We start from the raw sequence: 22862 nt of genomic DNA, 5'->3' as shown, positions 1-22862 counted from the left end.
AGAAAGAAAGAAAGAAAGAAAGAAAGAAAGAAAGAAAGAAAGAAAGAGGGAGGGAAGGAAGGAAGGAAGGAAGGAAGAAAGAAAGAAAGAAAGAAAGAAAGAAAGAAAGAAAGAAAGAAAGAAAGAAAGAAAGAAAGAAGAAAGAAAGAAAGAAAAAAAAAAGGGCAGATTATTTTGTTACTGTGAGATGTTTTAGATGGTGTAGGCAACACTCACATATTTGAAAGTTTTCTTATACCTGAGAGACATTTCATCATAGTGAAGCATCTGCATGTATTTAGCGAAAAGTTTCCTTTAGTCAGATATCATTATACTTTCTGAGAGTTCGGAGAAAGTGATGGTTCTTCTACACCAGCAGCTCAGGAGTAAAACAGCCTGGTGTTAAATCTGTGCTCAGTCACTCATAAACTACATGCATGACCAAGAAGTAAATTCCCTACCCTCTCAGAGTTCATTTTCATCCTCTGAAGTGGGAACAACAAGCACATCTACCTCGTGATATTTTACACAGGTTGGATGACAGAAAGTACCTAGGATGCTATCTTTGACATGCTAGGAATGGAAAAGTCAGAGTTATTTTTAGCAATAACCTTATTATTTTAAAGTGGACCTAAAATTTAAAGAAGTACAAATTTTATCAAATAATTGATATTTATTTTATATATAGATAACATATTTTATTATATTATTATATATCTATAATATATAAATTACATATAGTTAATTATAGATACAATTACCTATATCTAACTAGATATATATTATATATGTACTATTACTGATGTTTATAGGGGAAAAAGACCCTCTTTCTAAGAAGTATTCACAGAGCCATCACCTCCCTTCTCATCCCAGCCATCTCCCTGCATCTTCCCCTTTATTCTCTGAAGAAAGTCTTTTCTATGTCACAAAAATGCTACAGACTTATTGGAATAATCTTCACATTTTCCTAAGTGAAGAAATTTCTTCCTATCTCTGAATTTCTGTATGTCAACTTTTTAAAACTTTTAACACTTTCTTATTTATATTATGATTACTTGTATTTATTTATTTTTACCCACAGTGGTAGCTTCCAAACTCTTTTTGACTGGTACTTTCAGTAAAAAATACATTTTATAGGGTTATCCAATGTATATATGCTTATCCTTACCTTTATCATTCAAGCTGCTCTAATATGTTTGATTCTATTCTGTTGTATTCCATTCTAACCTTCCACCATTACACTCATCTATTCTATCCTATCCCAATCTCTTTTATTTTCCTCCATCTGTTTTGCCATATAACCTGGTATCCTAATATATACTATCTTACTCTATTTTATATAGGTATGTGTGTATAATTATATATATATAAATATAATATATATTTTTATATATATTTTATATATATATATATATTTTTATATATTTTTATATTATAATATAATATATATAAATATTAAATAAATATTATATATATATATTATTATATATATATATATATTTATATATATAATATAATTATATAATTATATATATTATATATATATTATATATATTATAATATATAATATATATATTATATATATATAAAAATTATAATATATATATAAAAAAATATATATATAAATATATATAATATATATATATAATTATTTGAAAGAGAGGGAGAGAAAAAGTGTGCACAGGGTAGGGGGCAGAGGGAAAAGGAGAGAGGGAATCCCAAGCAGGCTCTATGCCCACTGAGGAGCCCCATCCAGAGCTTGATCTCATGACCCTGAGATCATGACCTTAGCAAAAATCAAAACTGGGATGCTTAAAAGACTGAGCCACCAAGGAACTCTTATTTTGTATTTTTAAAATGCTAGACTGAACCTATAAATTGATCACATGCTCAATAAAGTTGTGATCACAGTCTATAAAGCATTTCCTCCCCCTCCTCGAGTTAGGATCATTGTTGGTCTCTGCTTGCATCTTCAGTAGTGTTTAGCATGATGTATCATATGTATTGCACAGTAAAAAAATATTTTTGTACATATATATATATATATATATATATATATATATATATATATGTTTTTAACTTCGAACACTGGTCTATACACAGAGAAGTTTACTAAATCCAAATCTAAAATTAATCCCTAACTCAGAGTTATAGTTTTGGGCAAAAGTATTATTCTCTATTAGAAACTTTCCTAAGCTCTCTATGGGTTTTTCATCATTAAGATATTATCTCAAATGTATAGAACTTGTAATGGAAATAATAGTTTGAGAAAAAAAATTGGGATAGCAAATGATTATTCATATTGTATTGGCATATCATCTCAGTTGAATTTGGTGAAAGAAGCTTGATTTCCTGGTTATGGATTGAAGCATATTTCTTTTGATTAGCCAAGATTTTAACTAGCTCTGCTTTATTAGTTTGGGGGGGGAGGTAGGAATTGGGAAGAATAAGTGAACATATATGAGAAAAAATTTTGGCAATTTATAAATAATAGACTCCAAAATTATAGCAGTAAAAACTATTTCTTTAACTTGTAGTACTGGTATTTGAAACAGTACTTTTATCATATTTACATTTTTTGTTTAAAACAAAGGAAAAATACATGCATTATCCTAAAGGGTTGAAGAAATGGATTCACCATACAAGTTGTAGTAGAACACTGTGCAGATATATTCCAGAATTCTAATTACATTTTAAGATTGGACTACTCACGAAGATGATTTTAGAAAGGAATATACACACACACACACAGACAAAACAAAATTGTCGCAATTTTATTTCTCTAGGATGCATTTAGAAGGTAAATAGAGGGTACCATTGAGGATAGATCAACCAGAACAATTTTATGGAAGCCATGTAAGTACTTTCTTCTTAGAATTTGTTGTTAAAAAATTATTAAGTAAAGGCCACTTCAAGTATAATGGAATCTATTTGCAAGACCTTCTGTTTTTGTTGTATAAAAACCAAGAAAGTTAAAATCATGTGCCACGAGTCATGTAATTGGTAATATTAAAGTGGAGTTATTTAAGGAGCTGAGTACTAAAAGAAAGGAAAAAAAGAAAGAAAAATAACCTGCAATTCTGTTTGTAAAAGTTTTATATGGGTTACTTCATATTTGCTAAAGATAAAAGCTTGTTTTGAATATCACTTAGCTGCCAAACATCTGGGCAAAGCTGTGACCCATGAGGAATGATACTTAATGAAAGATGAGCTATGGATTTTATACTAATTTCGGTCCCACCACTGCCAAGTTCAGCTCCTCATCAGGGTAACAATGCCAAACTATTCATCATGCTTTGTCTTCACAGGTGGCCTTGTTCTCTGATGAAAATCTGCAGTTCAGTGGACATTGCTCATGACTGAGGGGCTCAAACTGAATCAAATGACAGGGATCAGTTGACTTCATGTCTACATACAAAAACACTCCCTTCAGAGAAACAAAAGCAAAGAAGTGAAGAAACTTATATGTTCCTCTTAGAAATTGTTTTCTTAATTCCAATTAGGTCCAAACATGGCATGCTAGTAACTCATGAAATTTTCTCTCAGTAGGATAAACTTGAAAAATATATTCTCAGAGACTTCTTTCTGAATTACTGATCCACTACTCTTTGTATTTCTAAATTAGAATTCTAGGAAAAAAATTGCTCAGTGTAGTGCTCTGGAAAGAAAGCTTTTGACCACTCTGCACACTGTAATTTAATGAAGAACACATTACAATAGATTCAATGATAAAATTATGCCCTGACAATGAAAAGAAAAAAGAAAATTAGAAAATATTCTACAATACATATATTATTTAAGTGAAACTTTCTATCTTATGATAGGAAGATTTGAACACATGAAATTTTAATGAATTTTTACAAATGTATTTACATTTCCCACAAACATTTTACAAAAGAACTAGAATGAGTTAAAATTTTATGTTCTACTGTCTACAACTGCAATTGCAAAAGGCAACTATAATAAAGCTTGAAATAAAATTATTTTGTTTCAAAGCTAAAACTGATTATCTTCAAATAAGTCATTTAAGTTTTGGGGAGCTATGTTTACTAATCTCTAAAGTATAATGCTGTCTCATTCACAAGGTGATATTATTACAATTTCTCCCAATTTTGCCTTAGCCTAGAGCAATAACAGAAGCCTAACTCAATGTAGTACTGCCCAGTCAATGTGGGAACAGGGTCCGAGGCTAGTGGTTACAAAGCTAATTCTGCACTAGCAGACAGGGTCTAGAATTAGTTTGGGACAGAGTTTTCCTTTATCAGACAGCACACAGCCAATATTTCTTTTTTATTATAACATATGAGTTATTCTCACTTAAAATCTTTTTTTAAAATTGAACTCAAATTATTTCATAGAAAAAGATTTTATATATTGATTATTAATATCTGTCAATATAGCTGTATCCCAAGACCAGGAAACTCATATCCTACTATATAATTCCAAGCAAAATTTAAAATGACATTGAATATATATTATTATAGCAGATAAATCAGGTAGAATTGAATTTCAAATACTCACCATCAAAGATATATGATAAAATAGATGGAATCTATGAAAATGTATACCTTATTTGATATTGCTTTCCATGAATAGTGTTTTTGCATATTTCCAAGAGTTATATAAATGACATAGAGAGTGTGTTTTTCTTGACTTTCTGATGCAAGCCCTCCATATATGAGACTTTATACAATAATGTTATTAACTTTTACTGTAGGAGCAGATATGTATGTGTAATTTCAGTCTTGAGTTATTTTGATATGATTGTAGGATGACAGAACTATAACACATCTACTGTAAAGAATAGAGGTAAAGAAAAACTTCTTTGCATTATCTTCTTATATTTTCTCTTTGGTTTTTAGGAAACAGCATTCCGTATTATTAAATGGATAATATATAGCTATGCCTAAAATCTTTTAAAATTAAAAATTTTCTTCCAAATTATAATTAACATCCAGATTGAGTTCTATGGCTAAGTAGCTTTTTCTTTTTTTTTACATCATACAGTTATCTATTCAACAAGTAAGAACCTTTTCATAGGAGTTGAGGAAGACAGCTTACTAGTTACATACATATGAAAAAAATACCAACAGTATTAAGAGGAATAATAAGAAGGCATATACAGATCTTCCCCATCTGCAGGTCATAGTCAAAGGCATCCAGAGAGTAGGAGAGACTGTCAATGTAACAAAAGATTTTTGTTGTCCAGGGTCCAATCCAATCCATTGGAGATGTCCACCTAGTCAAAGTACTTGTCCACGTGGTGGTCAGGAGAGAGGGAGTACAGAGACTCCTGGTGGGGCTCCAGAATGCCGGGGCTCTTTCCTCAGACATGGTGCCCCCAAAGTATCTCCCAGCGGGATCTACCCTCCTGTCATTGATTCGGTTGTTTTTCTTGTCTTTATCTACTGTTGCTGGGACAACTGCAGACTGATATTCCCAGTTCAAAGTGCAGAATTTTTTCCAATGGTGGCGACCTGCATCTCCTCCTGACTGGTGAAGGGCCACAGAACTAATGGGGGCATCCACAGTCACTTGCTGCGTGAATCCCACTGGCAAACATTTTGCAAGAATATCTAAGAAGAGCAGAGGGTTGGACGACTCCTTCCATCCTGGAGACTCACAGCACCAGCAGTTCTCCAGCAAAACACATTCAATCTTTTTTTTTTTTTTTTAAAGATTTTATTTATTTATTTTTTAGAGAGCGAGCGAGAGAGAAACAGCATGAGAGGGGAGAGGGTCAGAGGGAGAAGCAGGCTCCCCGCTGAGCGGGGAGCCCGATGTGGAACTCGATCCCAGGACCCTGGGATCATGACCTGAGCCGAAGGCAGACGCTTAACCATCTGAGCCACCCAGGCGCCCAAACACATTCAATCTTAATGGAAGACATTGTCATGGGGGAGATCTTGGTGCTGGTGACACTCGGAGAGCTGGCTCCTAGGTGGCTTTTGAATTCCTGTTTATGTGTTCTAGTAAGTCTTAGCTTTGACTTACATTTTCCACTTTTATGTATATGCCAGTATATGATGGTTGAACCCCAAGTTGTTATTACATAGTCTTAATAGTGTCTTTCAATTCCCTTATGTTCTACTCTCTGATTTTTACATTTTAGCATGTAAGAAATCTATTGAAATTTTAAGCCCGCTCAAACCTTTTTGCCTGGGTTCATTTTTTGAATCTTTGAGTTACGAAGGCTACTTACCAGGTTTTTCCTGTTAACTGTATTTTTAGTCCCTTCTGGCAAATTTAGAATTAATTTCCCAATAACATGAGGATGTAACATTCAGCACTGGAGAAACTTCATTTCTACTTTAGAAGCAGAGAGGAAGTGTGCATTGATTTTGCACCCAAACAACTTAAATGTTGTGTTCTATAACTGCCCTCTTTGCTGACTGGGGAAACTTTGTGTTGGGAATTCCTTCCAGAAAAAAAAAAAAAAAAATTGAGAAAATGATACTTAACTGGTTGTAGTGGAAGAATGTAAGATATTCACATTCAGGATTCACCAATGAGGAGGGCATTGAAAAAAATAGCCAAGGGGTTGACATATATATCCCAAATAATCTTGGGATCTATCTGCAAGGATCTGTCCACTTAAAAACTTGCAACAAGTTTGGATCTATCTGCTTAAAAAATCTTTGTCCTTATGTAAATTCTTTCCTATGAAAGCCCTTTTCTTGTGGTTACCATAGGGATTACATTTTATAATTGCCCAAGTATATACTGTTAAAAAAAATTCAACCGAATAAATTTTAAAGATGTAATTAACTTTATTAAATGATGCATGAATCAGGCAGCAAGTAGGAGCTCCAAAGGGCTACAGAAAAGGAAAGGGTTTTTAAGGTAGAGAGGAAGTGAAAAAAAGGAAGTTATTAGTAAAGAATGTGTTGTTTTAGGCACAGTTGCGCTAAGGGGTTTATCACTAATTATCAGTAATTTCCTAACGCTGACCAGGAAATTCCCATGTTGACAGGTCAGAGATTACATTTCTAGGAGGTTGAAACTGCAGTCAAGTTAGGTACTAAGTCTTAGTTTACTGACTTGGGGCCTTAACCTAAATTATGCCATTTTAGGCCTCTGGGTTTTTTTTGTCCATTCATTCATTCATTCATTCATTCATTCATTCATATTGTTGTAGGCTGTCTGCAGAGACCTGGCTGGCGGGGGTGGGGGTGAGGGGATGATGGGTAACTGTCATTGTGCTGAGCCTAAATTCCCCCAAATTAACCACAATTTACTAAGCAGTTTTCCCCTGGAGGTTGCAATCCTTCAGTAGACTCTAGAGTTCCTTACATCAGACAGATTCTGCCACGTAAATTTTGTCTAGGTGGGGTGACAGATCCCTGATGCTTCCTACTGTACCATCTTCCCAGAATCGTCTCATGAATTTCTTTTTAGCAAATATATTTCAAAATGATTATAGCACAAGCATTAGAGCTAAATTTCAAGCAAGAAGTTGACTCTAGAGGGGCGCCTGGGTGTCTCAGTCAGTCAAGCGTCTGCCTTCAGCTCAGGTCATGATCCCAGAGTCCTGGGATTGAGTCCCACATCAGGCTCCCTGCTCAGCGGGGAGCCCGCTTCTCCCTCTCCCTCTGTCTGCCGCTCCCACTGTTTGTGCTCTCTCTCTCTCGCTCACTCTCTCTCTCAAATAATAAATAAAATCTTAAAAAAAAGTTGACTGTAGAATATAGTTTAAATTATTTCTCCAATGTTCACTGTTTTTAAGATTGCATAATCTTGAGAATGAAGAATTAATTTCTTTTTTAAAACATTAGGGAAGATCAAAGACACTGCTAAAAACAATAAAACCAGTTCCTAGGCTACTTAGATATGGTTTCTCAGGAAAGCAACGTGAGGCACAACTGTCCGAAGGATTGCTGTGGCTTTAGATCATAAACACAGAAAATAGAATGAGCAGCATGCAATTAAAGATATGATGGGTATATTAGGCTAGTGGGAAAAATCAATCACAATCTTCCAGGAATCCCCAGCATCTGAAGCTCCTTGTTTTGTCTCCACATCCAGGTTATGAACCATGCAGTTAAGTCCATGGACGATCTTCCCTTAGTCCTCTAGGAGAGCTGCCAGCCACTGGCTTCTCTTTGATAAATAGAAAGCAGCTGTTGTCTCAAGGAGGGCTATTAATCTCCTCACAAGATGAAACTAAGTGGGAAAGCTGAGAAATGCTTTGTAATTAGTGATTCATGCACTACTTACCTAAGAATAAAAAATCTTTGAAACAGTTTCTGCTTGGAAGATGGATAAGTTTTAACTGATTCATAGTTACCTTAAGAAATCAGGACATACCAAATGGAGTCTAAACTTAAAGCTTCTAATTTAAGGTAACTATTACCTAAAGATGTATATTTGTTTGGATTTCTTGTTGTCTTGGGATATAGAAAAGAAAAAAAACAACCTGGTTTATTCTAGAAGGTGCCCACTAACTGAAGTTTTTCTTCTTGGTAATTATTTAACTTAGTTTATGGCATCTACTCAGCTGTATTTTTAGGGATATAAGACTGCAACATAGCGATTTAGGCTTTAGGAAATGAATTTCTTGGACATTAAGCAGGGCACGTGATGTAATGAACACTCGGTCTTATATTAGACTGGGTATTATATAAGACTGATGAATCAATGAGCTCTACCTCTGAAACTGATACGTTATATATTAATTAATTGAATTTATATTTAAAAAGTTTAAAAAATGAATTTCTTTGAAAGAAATAGTACATGTATCTCAAATTGTATAGCAGCCATTGGGCAATTCTAGTACTTTTCAATATTTTGAACATGAGATTCCCTTTTTATTGTCATGCATATTATTTAAAGTCATTTATATTATTTTAATATCCATCAATAGAAAAAATAATGATCCAAAAGTTCTGTGAAACCAGTTAGAAGAGCATGTATTTTATTAATCAAAGTAACCATCTCTCTAAATGAAATTAAATAAGTTAATTATGCAACCATGTAATAATGCATGGAACATGCTAATGGCTCAATAAATATATTTTTCATTGTTTGACACTTTAAAAAAATAGTAATATGGTTAAAATCATATTTAGTCCACAGATTTTGCATATGAATTCAATGATACTTAGCAATAATTCAGTAGCTCTCTTCCCAAACCCATAATCAGAGACCCAGAGCCTCATATAGCAGAACTTGTAAGGGACAAGTATATAAATGTAAAAGTTGAGGAAGCCTTTCCTCTAAGAATTTCAGAGTACTTCATGAATCTGTGTTGATGGAAATCATTTGGGATTAATTCACATTGGAATTTGGAAAGCCTTTGTGTTCTTGTGATTATATCAACTGTTTCTTTAGGTTAGCCAACCTGAATTATAACAAAAATATTGATTAATTAAATCCCATAAATGTATAATGAGCAACCACTCTGTGTAAAGCTCAGAGGTACTGTTACTACCTTTGTGGAGCTTTTAATCCAATGGAAGTAGATGGAAGCTGAAATTATTAGTTATTAGAATATAGATTTAAAAGAATCCAGTGGGAATACAAGGGAAGGGGAGGTTAATTAATACCAATTCACTCAATAATTGCATAAGGTCCTTATTTTTAGTAATCAAGAGATTAAAATTATTAATTTCATGGATTTGATGGCTAGATAGCATTCTAGTGGATCAACTTCCAACAAAAAAGTGGTACCAAAAAAAAAAAAAATTCCCTAGAAAGTACAACAAAGGCTTTAGAAATCTGAGAGGTTTTGCCCTTCTTAAAAACAAAAACAAAAGCAAAAACAAAAAATACCTTAACAAAGTGCTTTGGCATCAAACCTATAAAGGAGTATTTTTTAAAAAAAAATACAGATTATCTTGTTGTTTCAGCACACTATTCCACTTGGAGCTAGAAATATTTGTTTCCAAACTAAGTATAAATGCAAAATTGCCAACAGTTTATGGGAAAATTAAATATCCAATTGGTATGAAGTGATTTTTTGTTTTTTAAGCCCTAAACTACTCTTATCCAACATTTTTACAGCATTTACAATATTTCTGATAAAATATGTCTCAAAGTATATTAAGAAGTTCCACTTAAAATTTTCATATATAAGCCAAAATATAATATTAGGTAAGTAGTTTAAGAATAATATCATTTTCCTCTTAATGTGATATAGAATCCTATACTTTGTCTTATGAAATTATATATTTTTACTGATTACATGTACATATGTGTCTGTGTGCACTGTCGTTTTAGCTCATTGATGATATAACTCACTATTCTCCTCCAAGTTTTTGACTGGTGGATAAAAAGTTATAATATTCATGAACTTAATATTGATAAATAAGGAGGTAACAGTGCTTCTGCACTGACTTTTATCATTCTTCTACACAGTCACTTTCATTTACTCTAGTTACAAAAGGTAGAAGGGATTTTGCTTTTATACTTTGGGGTACTGAGTATCAAGAATATTTTTAGATTCCATAAGCTTATGTCTCTTACATAAATGTTCTAACATGTCATATATCTAAATGATATAGTTATTATTAAAGTACAATTTCACTTGAAAGTCCTCCTGAATATCTAGTAGTTTTGGTCATTTTACATCTTCCAAAGTTAAAACATACTGAAATGTCTGTTGGGTACACATATGGAAAGCTGTGAATGTTTCATAGTAAACAAATCCTTAACTATGCAAAGCATGGGACAATCATCCAAGTTTCTTTCTTCTAATGTCATTTTTCAAAGCTTTTATGCAGTGTTTGCTTATGGGGGAAAAGGAGAAGAGAGAGGCTCATTCTTCATTCACTAGAATGTCCTGATCAATTCTTAAATTTATGAGATTGGCACACAAATTGAATTCTTTCTAGAGGAAGTGGACATTGATTTCATATGAAGCTATAGGACTCTAATCACAGGCCTGCCTTTACTATTGGTAAAATAGTAAAGAGAGTGTGGTTTATTGCATGCTTTTGGGGGACATATGAGATGTATTCTAGCTCTTCTCATCAGGGCTACTCTTAATTTTAAAACTCTGCAATTATACAACATATACAAATACTACGTGCCCTCTGTGATTATTAGGATGGCAGTGATTAAACCTCAAAGCCCTGCCTGCTATAATTAGGAGGCTGGGTTAAAGTATATATGTCACTTGTCATCTAATTCGTTTTACTTTTTGTCTTGAAGTTTAGTTGCACAGATTGGACTAGTCATAATTACAAATTAATGACACAACATGCATGACACTCTCTGAAGATTCCTTAGTTATTTATATATGTAAAAATAATTTTTGAATATGCCATCCAAACCAAGAGCTAGAATATTCTAAGGTTTCTGTTATAAGAAAAGTTGGAAAAATACAAAACAAAATAAAACAAAAAAGATACATACATGTGAAGGCAGCAAGTGCTCCTGAGGCATCTGAGATAGGAGGTGCCATAACTTTTGAAACAGGGGAAATTTATTGAGATGAACCCAAACAACCCACCTCACTTTTCTCCTTGGGACCCCTTTTTAAGTCTGACATGGCAGAGCGTGAGTGGCTAAAAAGTTTGGTAGAGGACAACCAATGTGATACAGAGAAACTGTACAGCATTCAGCAATTTCATAAAACAGGGAGAGAAAAATGAAATTTGGCCTGGCTGCCTCAGCAGACAAAACTTGCATCACCAAGATCCTCAAGAGAAGAGCTGTACAAAGAAGGTTGAACATGACATTGCCTGGCTTTCTCCTCACATTATTTTCCAGTTCTTATTATACACTGAGACAGATGCTAAAAATCCTAGTGGAAAGTAGGTAGCGTGTTTCATGGGGCTTTTGACAATCTCACAATGCTGAATATTTAGATTTTCTGAAAATAAATTGGAGTTCAGGACCTGGCAAGTTGGAAAGGGGTAAGCCTGAAATAGATCAAGCATTAAATGTATGATAAACAAGCAGCTTCCAACTAACATAGTTGATTGTGGCCTAAGGTGATCTTCTTCTACTGCAGAAAGAAGGCTGAGACACGATTGGGTGAATGTTCTCTGGAGGAAGATATCCGAAGCCTCTATCATGTTTTATAACACAGTGCCCAACACACAGTGAAATACTAGCAGACAATCTAAGAAAAGGACTAGGAAAAACAATTGATAACAGAAACAGTTTTAAGGTAGCCCAGATACTGAAGTTTTCAGCCATGAACTTTAAGATAAATGTGATTAATATGTCAAAATTAATGACAAGATGGAGAACTTCACCAGATTACTGGAATGTGTGTGTGTGTGTGTGTGTGTGTGTATCTCAAACAGTAATTTTAGAACTGAATAGATGAATACTGTGAAATTAAGAAATTTGGATGAGTTAGGAGCATACTGGAAAAACTGGAGAGCTGACTGGTGAACTGAAACATGTTAGTAGAAATTATCCAGACTGAAACACAGAGAAAGAAACAAAACAAAACAAAAAATGAAAGAAAGACAAAGATTCAGACAGAAGTGCAAGAGACCTATAAGAAATTGTAAAAATATGTAACTTAGCAAAAGAATTACCAGAAGAGGAATTGATGTTCAAAAAGATAATTGCTACAATTTTTTTTTTTTTTTTTTTTTTTTTTACATTGATGAAAGACATGAAGCCACAAGCCACATAGTCAAGCAGCACAGCAAATTCCACTTAGGGTAAATACAAAGAAAACCAAACCCATGTGCATTGTAGTAAAACTACTAAAAATAAAAGACCAAAAGAATATTTTAAAAGCAACAGTGCGGGGTGGGAGATGCATTATCTTTGATTGAGCAACAGCATAGTGGTTAGCTTACCAATTATCAAAAAGGGAAAAATTACACGGTTGAAAAGCTGATGTAAAATAACTACCTACCTAGAATTCTGTTCCAAGTGAAAATATTATTCACAGGTGAAGACAAATAGAAATGTTCCTAATCAACAAACTGAAGAGATAAAAATCGTCACCAACAATCCCACACTAAAATAATACTAATGTGAATTCTTCAGACATAAGAAAAATTATGCCAGATTGACTCATGGAAATGTAGAAAGGAAGAGAAAGTAATGATAACTATGGTAAGTTTAATGGTAACTAAGGGTAACTAATGGTAAATCTAAATGAATATTGGCTGTAGAAAACAATAATCATAATGCGCTATGGAGTTCAAAATAAATGTAGAAATAAGATGCATGAAAATAGTAAAACCAAAGGGAGGAGGAAGTAAAAAGAGGTATGTGTTCAAATGTTATAAAATTGGGGCCCCTGAGTGGCTCAGTCATTTAAGCATCCAACTGTTGATTTTGGCTCAGTCATGATCTCAGGGTCATGGGATCGAGCCCTGCTTCAGCTCCGTGCTGAACATGGAGCCTGCTTAAGATTCTCTCTCTCCCTCTCCCTCTGCCCCTCCACATGCGCTTGCTCTCTCTCTCTCTCTCTCTCTCACACACACACAGATTGTCTGGGAAGTGATAACAGTACTCATTTATATAAGAAGATAGTAAGTAAGTCAAGAACACATATTGTACATTTTTAGGATTAACATTAAACAAACATGAAAATATTTTATAATAAACAACCTAATAGTTGAGAAAAATGAGAAAATTATGATACTTTAGTAGAAAAAGGAAAGGAAAGAACATAGAATATGTGAGAAAATAAACAGAAAGATGTTAATTGTAAACCTAAACAACCAAATGTAAACAACCAAAATACTCTATCATAAATTTAAAGATAAAGAACAAATATATTCTGTGTGGAAGAAAGACATTTATTTATTTTTTTTTATGTTAATTCCAGTATAGTTAACCTACAGTATTGTACTAGTTTCAGGTGTACAATATAGTGATTCAACAATTCTATTCATTACTCAGCACTCATCATGTTAAGTATACTCTTTTTTTTTTTCTTCATCTATTTCACCCAACCCCCCACCCACCTCTCCTCTGGTAACCATCAGTTTGTTCTCTATAGTTAAGAGGCTTTTTCTTGGTTTGTCTCTCTTTTTCTTTGTTCATTTATTTTGTTTCTTAACTTCCACATATGAGTGAAATCAGATGGTATTTGTCTTTCTCTCACTGACTTATTTCCCTTAGCATTATACCCTCTAGATCCATTCATGTTGTTGCAAACGGCAAGATTTCATTCTTTTTATGGCTGAGTAATATTTCACTGTGTGTATGCACATATATGATTGAGTATATACACATAGACACACAGATATATATATATATATATATATATATATAATGTGAATTCTTCAGACATAAGAAAATTTATATCTATATATATATAAATATATATATTACTTTATCCATTTATTAATGGACACAGGTTATATATATATATATTACTTTATCCATTTATTAATGGACACTTAGGTTGCTTTCATATCTTGGCTATTGTAAATAATACTGCAATAAATGTATGGGTGCATATATCTTTTCAAATTATAGTCTTTTTGTATTCTTTGGGTAAATACCTAGAAGTGAAATCGCTGGACCATACAGTAGTTCTATTTTTAATTTTTCAAGGGACCTCCATATTGTTTTCCATAGTGGTTGCAACAATTTACATTTCCGATAGTGCAGAAGGATTGTTTTTTTTTTTCCACATCCTTGTCAACATGTGTTATTTCTTGTCTTTTTGTTAATAGCCATTTTAAAAGCTGTGAGATGGTATCTCATCATGGTTTTGATTTGCCTTCTCCTGATAATTAATGATGTTGAGCATCTTATCATGCACCTTTTGGCTATCTGTATGTCTTCTTTGGAAAAATGTCTGTTTAGATCTTCTCTTCAATTTTTAATCAGAATGTTTTGTTTTTTTCTTTTGCCATTGAGCTATATGAGTTTTTAAAAATATATTTTAGTTATTAGCCCTTTATCAGATATATGATTAGTAAATATTTTCTCCCATTCAGTAAGTTGTGTTTTCTTTTTTTTTCTTTTTTTTAATTTTTTTTTTAAAGATTTTATTTATTCATTTGAGAAACAGAGATACAGAGAGAGAGAGAGAGCATGAGCAGGGAGAGAGGCAGAGGGAGAAGCAGGCTCCCTGCTGAGCCAGGAGCCCGATGTGGGGCTCAATCCCAGGACCCTAGGATCATGACCTGAGCCAAAGGCAGATGCTTAACCATCTGAGCCACCCAGGTGCCCCACTAAGTTGTGTTTTCATTTTGTTGTTTTCCTTTGCTGTACAGAATATTTTTAGTTTGAGGTATTCCTAATTTTTTATTTTTACTTTCGTTGCTTTTGTTCTTGGTGTCAGATTAAAAAGAAAAAAATCACTACCAAACCTATTTCAAACAGTTTACCACCTCTGTTTTCTTCTTCTGTTTCTCTGTTTCACTTCTGCTTTATGGTGTAAGGTCTTATGTTCAAGTTTTTAATCCATTTTGAGTTAATTTTTTGTATGTTATAAAATAGTGGTCAAGTTTCATTCTTTAGCATGTGGCTGTCTAATTTCCCATTTATTGAAAAGACTTTCTTTCCCCATTGTATATTCTTGGCTCCTTAGTCATAAGTTAATTAACCATGCATGCATGGGTTTATTTCCAGGCTTTCTATTCTTTTCCATTGATCTATTTATCTGTTTTTATGCCAATACCCTATTTTTTCAATTACTATAGCTTTTTAGTGTATTTTGAAATTAGGGAGCATGATGCCTCCAGCTTTGTTCTTCTTTCTCAAGATTTATTTGGTTATTCTGTTTTTTTTATGGTTCCATACAAATTTTAGGATGTTCTATTTCTATGAAAGATGCCACTGGATTTTTTTTTTTAATATTTTATTTATTTATTTGAGAGAGAGAGAATGAGAGACAGAGAGCATGAGAGGGAGGAGGGTCAGAGGGAGAAGCAGACTCCCTGCCGAGCAGGGAGCCCGATGCGGGACTCGATCCCGGGACTCCAGGATCATGACCTGAGCCGAAGGCAGTCACTTAACCAACTGAGCCACCCAGGCGCCCCTGGAATTTTGATAGGGATTGCATTAACTATGTAGTATGAACACTTGAACAATATTAATTTTTCCAATCCATGAGCATGGAATATCTTTCCATTTATTTTTCTTAAATTTCTTTCTTTAATGTCTTGCTGTTTTCAATATACAGGTCTTTCATCTCATAAGTTAAATTTATTCCTAGACTTTTCTTTCTCTTCAATGCAATCATAAATGAGATTGTTTTATTAATTTCTCTTTCTGATAGTTTATTACTAATGTATAGAAATGCAATTTTTTTTATGTTGATTTTGTATCCTGCAACTTTACTGAATTCATTTCTTAGTTCTAATAGTTTTTTGATGGAGTGTTTAGGGTTTTCTGCAAATAGTAATAGTTTTATGTCTTCCTTTCCATTCTGGATGTGTATTATTTATTTATTTTTCATCCCTTATTGCTCTGGCTAAGACTTCCAATACTAGGTTGAATAAAGTGGCGAGAATGGTATCTTTGTCTTTTTCCTGATCTTAGAGGAAAAGCTTTCAGCTTTTCACTGAAGAGTATGATGTTGAATATGATGTGGGTTTGTCATATATGGCCTCAATTATGTGTAGGTACATTCCCTTTATACCCATTTTATTAAGAGTTTTTTATCATAAATGGATGTTGAATTTTATCAAATGCTTTTCTGCATCTATTGGGATGCTCATATCCTTTTTATCTTTCATTTTATTTATATGTATCACAATGACTGATTTATGGATGTTGAACCACCCTTGCATCCTTGAAATAAATCCTATTTGACCATGCTGTATGATCCTTTCAATGTATTTTCAAATTCAGTTCGCTAATATTTTGTTGAGGATTTTTGCATCTATGTTCATTAGTGATATTGGCCTGTAATTCTTTTTTTTGGTAGCATCCTCATCCCAAAAAATGAGTTTGGAAGAGTTCCTCTCCTATTTTTTGGAAAAGTTTGGGAAGGACTGGTATTTTAATTCTTCTTTGAATGTTTGTTATAATTCACTAGTGAAACCATCTGGTCCTGGACTTTTGTTTGTTGGGAAGTTTTTGATTACTGATTCAATCTCTTTCCTAGTAATTGGTCTATTCAAATTTTCTATTTCATCATGATTCAGTTTTGGGAAACTGTATGTTTCTAGGAATTTACTCATTTCTTCTAGGTTGTCCAATTTATGTGTGTACAATTGTCCAAGTTGTTGGCATATAAGACCCCCTATTATCTTTTGAATGTTGTATCAATTGTAACATCTCTTTCATTTCTGAAATCAGAAATGGAAGAGGAGATTTTTTTTAAGTGAGTTCTTTAAAAAATAATTTATATTCTATCTCTTCCACATATTAAATTAAAAAGAGAATTAAGTTGTAGCATTGATAAAAAGAAAAGAGGGAAGTTTTTCCTTAATAACTATATCTAATGTAGTCCTCAAAGCTATGAAATCTCAGATTGCTCTGAGTTCCTTTTTTTATCCCCATTATTAATTAATTATCTCAACTTATTTTCCCTAGGAGAAAGTTGAAGAGAAGAGGGGGTAATCATACTAAGATAAGAGCACAATTGTCTGGAAGTTTGTATTTTTTAAATCAAAGTTAAAATAAAAACTGGTATTTATCTAACTTTGACTACCTTAACTTACAATTTGAATTTTTAAACTTGAGGCTTTTTTTTCAATTACAACCTAGCATATATTTAAAGTCATTGTAAACCATCAGAAACATTTAACTTCTAGCAGTGACACTGTGCTTTATTTTATTCAATATAATGTCTATTCTAAGTGAAATATAAGACTGAAGAAAGGGTTTCCTTTTCTTGAAATCAGATTTTCATTATAAAGTTGACCTTTAAATGTCCCATTTTGTTAGGCAAAAACATTATTTGAAATTAGTCACAGGTTTCTTATTTTGTGCAAGCAAAGCTTGATTACAAGCCTTTCTATAAAGCTTCTATTCAGTTTAATAATTCATACCTCTCTGCTTATCAGCTTTAGAATTCTAAAGGAAGAATTTGCCTATAAATCTTTCCCACTGCTGCATTTTATTTTAATGCACAGCAACAGAACACTAACATAATTGGTGCAATCTGTTATTTACAGATATGTGGTGAGACGCAGGTGGCAAACTCTTTTTTAGTGCTGTAAGGAAAAGTAAGACCTTCTTCACAACTTGAGTTATGTGAATAAAAATTGTGGCTGGGTTAGGATAGCAGCTCATTGTCACTTTGGGTGTTCTCTAATTTCTACAGTAAATTTTTTCCGTATGGAATCCTTTTCAATTCCACTCTACACCAGAATGCTTATTTTGTGTTAAGAACATTTATTTTCCAAAAAGTGGACCTATAAAGGAATATTGTTGTATACAATCTTACTCAAATGTCCAGAAAAAAACTGGCTTATGATTTTTGTTCTAATAAAATCTTCTATAAATGCTCTCTGGAATCTAAAACACATACCATATTTTTTGTGCATCAACCATAATTTCCAAGTTTAAAAAAGTCAAAAGTAAAGCTCACACAGATGCTTCTTTTGCCACAAAAGTCTTTGCTATGTATCTATAGAATGGAAAATTTTAAATGAACATTCTAATAAATTTTTTTAAAAACAACAGCTGCTAATAAATGGACTCAGGTGAAGGCTAGATATTACAAGTCCACATTCATTAACTACAATCCTTGGGGTCAGATATAATTTAGAATTCAAAACTTCTTAAACATTCTAAGGTAATATGGTTATATATTGCACATTATATACAACTCTAGCACCCTGCAATTGTGGGATAAATAATTATGCAAAGAAGCTTATTTTAGTTTTATCAGGATTTGCATCAGTTTTCCAGTACTTGATATTTAGGGTTTGGAAATTATAGATAAGTGATTACATTCTTTATATAAATTACTTGCTGATACTCTAGCAAAGCCACAGGTTTTTGTTTGTTTGTTTGTTTGTTTGTCATGTTGTTATTCATTGACCTACATCAAGTGTCTAGAACAATGAGTGGAAGATATAAACACTCAAATGATACTTGTTGAATAAATGAGGGTAAATTTTCAATTAATTATTATTTCAATTCAATTATCATTTGTTGAATAAAAAGCATTATCCAGGGATTTGGGGAACTAAGTTTACATAATAATATAATAGAGCACAAATATAAAATAATCAAAGTCAGCATTTATTGAAATTTAAATTGTGCCAATGCCTTTGTCTTGGAATTGTCAAAACAAGTTTGGAATATGCTTATGATCATTTTTTCTTATTTTGCATATGTGAAAAAGGGGGTTTAGAAGGGATAAGACACTTGCTAAAGATGTCACAAATGGTAATATCAGAACTAGAGCTTGAACAAAAGAAATTTGACCCTGAAGCTCATAGAATTACGATCTGTATATTGTGAACATGTCAGCAAGTAGCTAATTATAAAATGCCATATGTAATAAAGACAGAAAAAAAAAAAAAAACTACCAAAAAAAATAAATAAATAAAAGTGCATCTTGACCTAGTAGAGAATGACGAAAGGGTGCTTCACAGAGGTGGAAGGGAAAGGTAATTCTTGGTAGATATATGTAGGAGTTAGAGAAGTTGTGATATTGAGAGAAATTGCCAGGCAGTGACAAAGTATAGAGTGAGCTATTTCTAAGGATGCTAACATGTAGAGCAGAAGGAAAATCCTGTATTCATGGTACTGATGAAAGAAAATCCATTTTTCAGCAAATGCCAATTTTAGAAAACACATAATCATAGAAAACAAAATTCAACAAAACATCTTTATTGACAACATTTCTCCTCTATAGTTTCATTTATATATTTTCCTTTATATAAAACCTATGAATGGGATATTTAATATTTTCTATATCTACTTAATCACCTTGTATTTTGTTCTGTTCAATGAATATTTCCACTATCACTCACTATTGTAAAGATCACCAATAATAACCACTTGAAAAATTTAATGATCAATTCTTAGTCCTTATTGTATCTCTTAGTAGTATTTGATAAATTTGATGGCATTGTTCTTAAAATTCTTTTTTTTTCACTTGACTTACTATATGCGTCTCTCAGATGTGTTTTTCTCCTCCATCCTTTGCTACTTTTTCTTCATCTTTTTTGTTAGAGTCTCTCTTCTTATTCCTAAATGCCAGAGTAGCCCATGCTCAGTTCTGCAACCACCTTACTTCTGTATTTAGATCTTCCTTCTGTGTGATTCTATCCAGTTTTATTATAGTTGATTCTCAAGCATATAGCCTGATATGCTATAGAACCTTACAACTAAGAACTTGACAACTAGGGCGCCTGGGTGGCTCAGTTGGTTAAGCGACTGCCTTTGGCTCAGGTCATGATCCTGGAGTCCCGGGATCGAGTCCCGCATTGGGCTCCCTGCTTGTCAGGGGGTCTGCTTCTCCCTCTGCCCTCTTCCCTCTCGTGCTCTCTGTCTCTCATTCTCTCTCTCTCAAATAAATAAATAAAATCTTTAAAAAAAAAAAAGAACTTGACAACTAGGCATCTGTAAACATTTCTATTAAGTAATCTTAACATGTCCAACACAACTCTACTTTCTAGCATAAACCAACTCTGTTTTTCTCTATCTCAGCATTCACCACTTACTCAGTTGTTCAAAACTAGAAGTCATCCTCGATTTTTTTTTATTTTCATTCTCATCTGAAACTCAGTACATATGACTTGAAAAATCAAAGGATGTATTGAATTCAACCACTTGTCTTCACTGTTGCCATTATCATCCCAGTCCAAGCTGCCATCATTTCTGACATGGTCCTTCTTCAGTGACAACCTTAATTGTCTGTTTACTTCTAATCTGATCCAGCCTCTATGTAGCCATCAGAGTCATCTTTTAAAACCTTAGAGAAGATCATGGGGCACCTGGGTGGCTCAGTTGGTTGGGCGACTGCCTTCGGCTCAGGTCGTGATCCTGGAGTCCTAGGATCGAGTCCCACGTCGGGCTCCCTGCTCAGCAGGGGGCTCTGCTTCTCCCTCTGACCCTCTTCCCTCTCATGCTCTCTGTCTCTCATTCTCTCTCTCTCAAATAAATAAATGAAATCTTTGGGGAAAAAAAAAAAAAGAAAACCTTAGAAAAGATCATACCACTCTGATATTCAAAATTTTCTGGTTGTTTGCATCACTGTTAGAAAAGAATCAACTTCCTAATTCAGGTTGCAAGGCCTCATTGACTTAATTTCCATCATACACTCCTGCTTCAGCTATGCTTACTCTGCTTGGATCACATGGACCTTCCTGCAATTCCTTAAAACACGTCTAGTTCTTTCCTGCCTCAGAGACTTGCACTTGTATTTCCCTACACTAGAATGTTCTTCTTCCTACCCACATGACTCCCCTCTTTTCTTCTCTTCCTTCAGGGCTCCACTTAAATATCACCTCCTCACACCTTCCTTGACTACCTTATACAAAATAGAAAACCCATCACAATTCCACCACTCTCTGTTTCCTTACTTTGTTTTGTTCTTTTTTTGTATCACTTATCACTACTTTAAATTAGCTGATATATTTATTCATCCAAAAGTTCCTCCTGCTCATCAGGGAGGCTGTCCATACCTTTAGAGATAAAAATATTTTAGAAAATGTTTTTGGAATATTTACCATTAAAACTATCAGATTAGGGATGCCTGGGGGCTCAGTCAGTTAAGCGTCTGCCTTTGGTTCAGGTCATGATCCCAGGGTCCTGGTATCTTGCCCCACATTGGGCTCCCTTGTTCAGTGGGGAGCCTGCTTCTCCCTCTGCCTGCAGCTCCCCCTGCTTGTGCTCGTTCACTCTCTCTCTTTTTTCTTATAAATAAATAAAATCATTTAAAAAAAACTATCAGATCAATAATATGAAAGATTAGCCGTGTCTTGATCAAGACATAGGATGACATCAGCTTCCAGAACATACCTAATTTTAGTAACTATATATTGATTAAATATATATATAAATGTAGTACAAATATAAATATATATAGTAATATCATGAAAAATGTTTAGTATTTTAACGAAGTATATTTTCCTCAATTTTTATAACTTTACTATTGTACATAAATTAACTAATTGTAACATTGTTGAGTTCATTTCAATAGCTATTGCACACCTCAAATGCCAAACAAAGGAATAGGTCTTAGAATTAAAAAACAGGCTCCTTTCCCTGAGGTGCTCTTAGGGGAATAGGAGAAAAGTAGTGACTACAACTGACAGCTAATGATGTGAACAGAGTGCTAAGAAAACATATATATTTATATACAAATTTTAGAAGACTGTGATTGTGGAGACCTTGATGATTATGTATAATGAGAACTCTTAATTGCAGGCTTAAAAAGGACTTGCAGTTTTTAAAAAATAGTTCTCAATTTAGAATTTAAATAGGAACATCTACTTATATAAAACTCTATAAGTGTATGTGAACTTATATTTTCAAAACATATTAATTATGGTACAATTTCCCAGTAGTAGCCCAGAAATAATTATGATCTTTATGAAAGAACTGATTATTTTTGCAGGCCACATTCAGAACATCTTGGAACAATTGCCCTACTGCTCAAAACCAGAAAGTATCTTGAATTATTTGTTGCAGGTTGGCATCTTCGCTGCTGTCTATGATGTACAGAGAAATGATCAAAGTACTTCACAACAGATAATTAACATTCTCTTCTGTGTAATTCACAGAAGAAAAGATATTATTTATATTTTAAGTCTGTTTCACAAAATGTGTTTTATGCATACAAGGTGCCATTGTAGGAACATTCATGACCATAACGAGAGACATCTTAGGGCTTTGCTATTATTCTCACACAAAGGTTTCTTGGAAGAATCTGTTTTATTTTTCTAGCTCTATCAAAAGCAAACAGTACCTGAGCAGTATGTCTGTATTTCTTCTCTTGTTACACTTGTGTCTATTAGAGTTGAATAGAGCCCCCCCTTCTCCAAAATAATTAGATAATGAAAAGTTTCAGATAAATTCACATTCCAAAGAACTGA

General features: G+C 33.3%; 1 pseudogene; it reads right to left on the bottom strand.

Moving 5' to 3' along the window:
• Window positions 1-3268: 3268 nt before the first annotated feature.
• The window catches only part of LOC118016266, an 85948-nt pseudogene continuing 66354 nt past the window's right edge, over window positions 3269-22862 (bottom strand).

The sequence above is a fragment of the Mirounga leonina genome, unplaced genomic scaffold (assembly GCF_011800145.1).
Source record: "Mirounga leonina isolate KUSES-001 unplaced genomic scaffold, KU_Mleo_1.0 Mir_166, whole genome shotgun sequence".
Classification (NCBI taxonomy): Eukaryota; Metazoa; Chordata; class Mammalia; order Carnivora; family Phocidae; genus Mirounga; species Mirounga leonina.
Note: the sequence above shows the minus strand (reverse complement) of the source record. Positions and strands in the feature narration are given on the sequence as shown.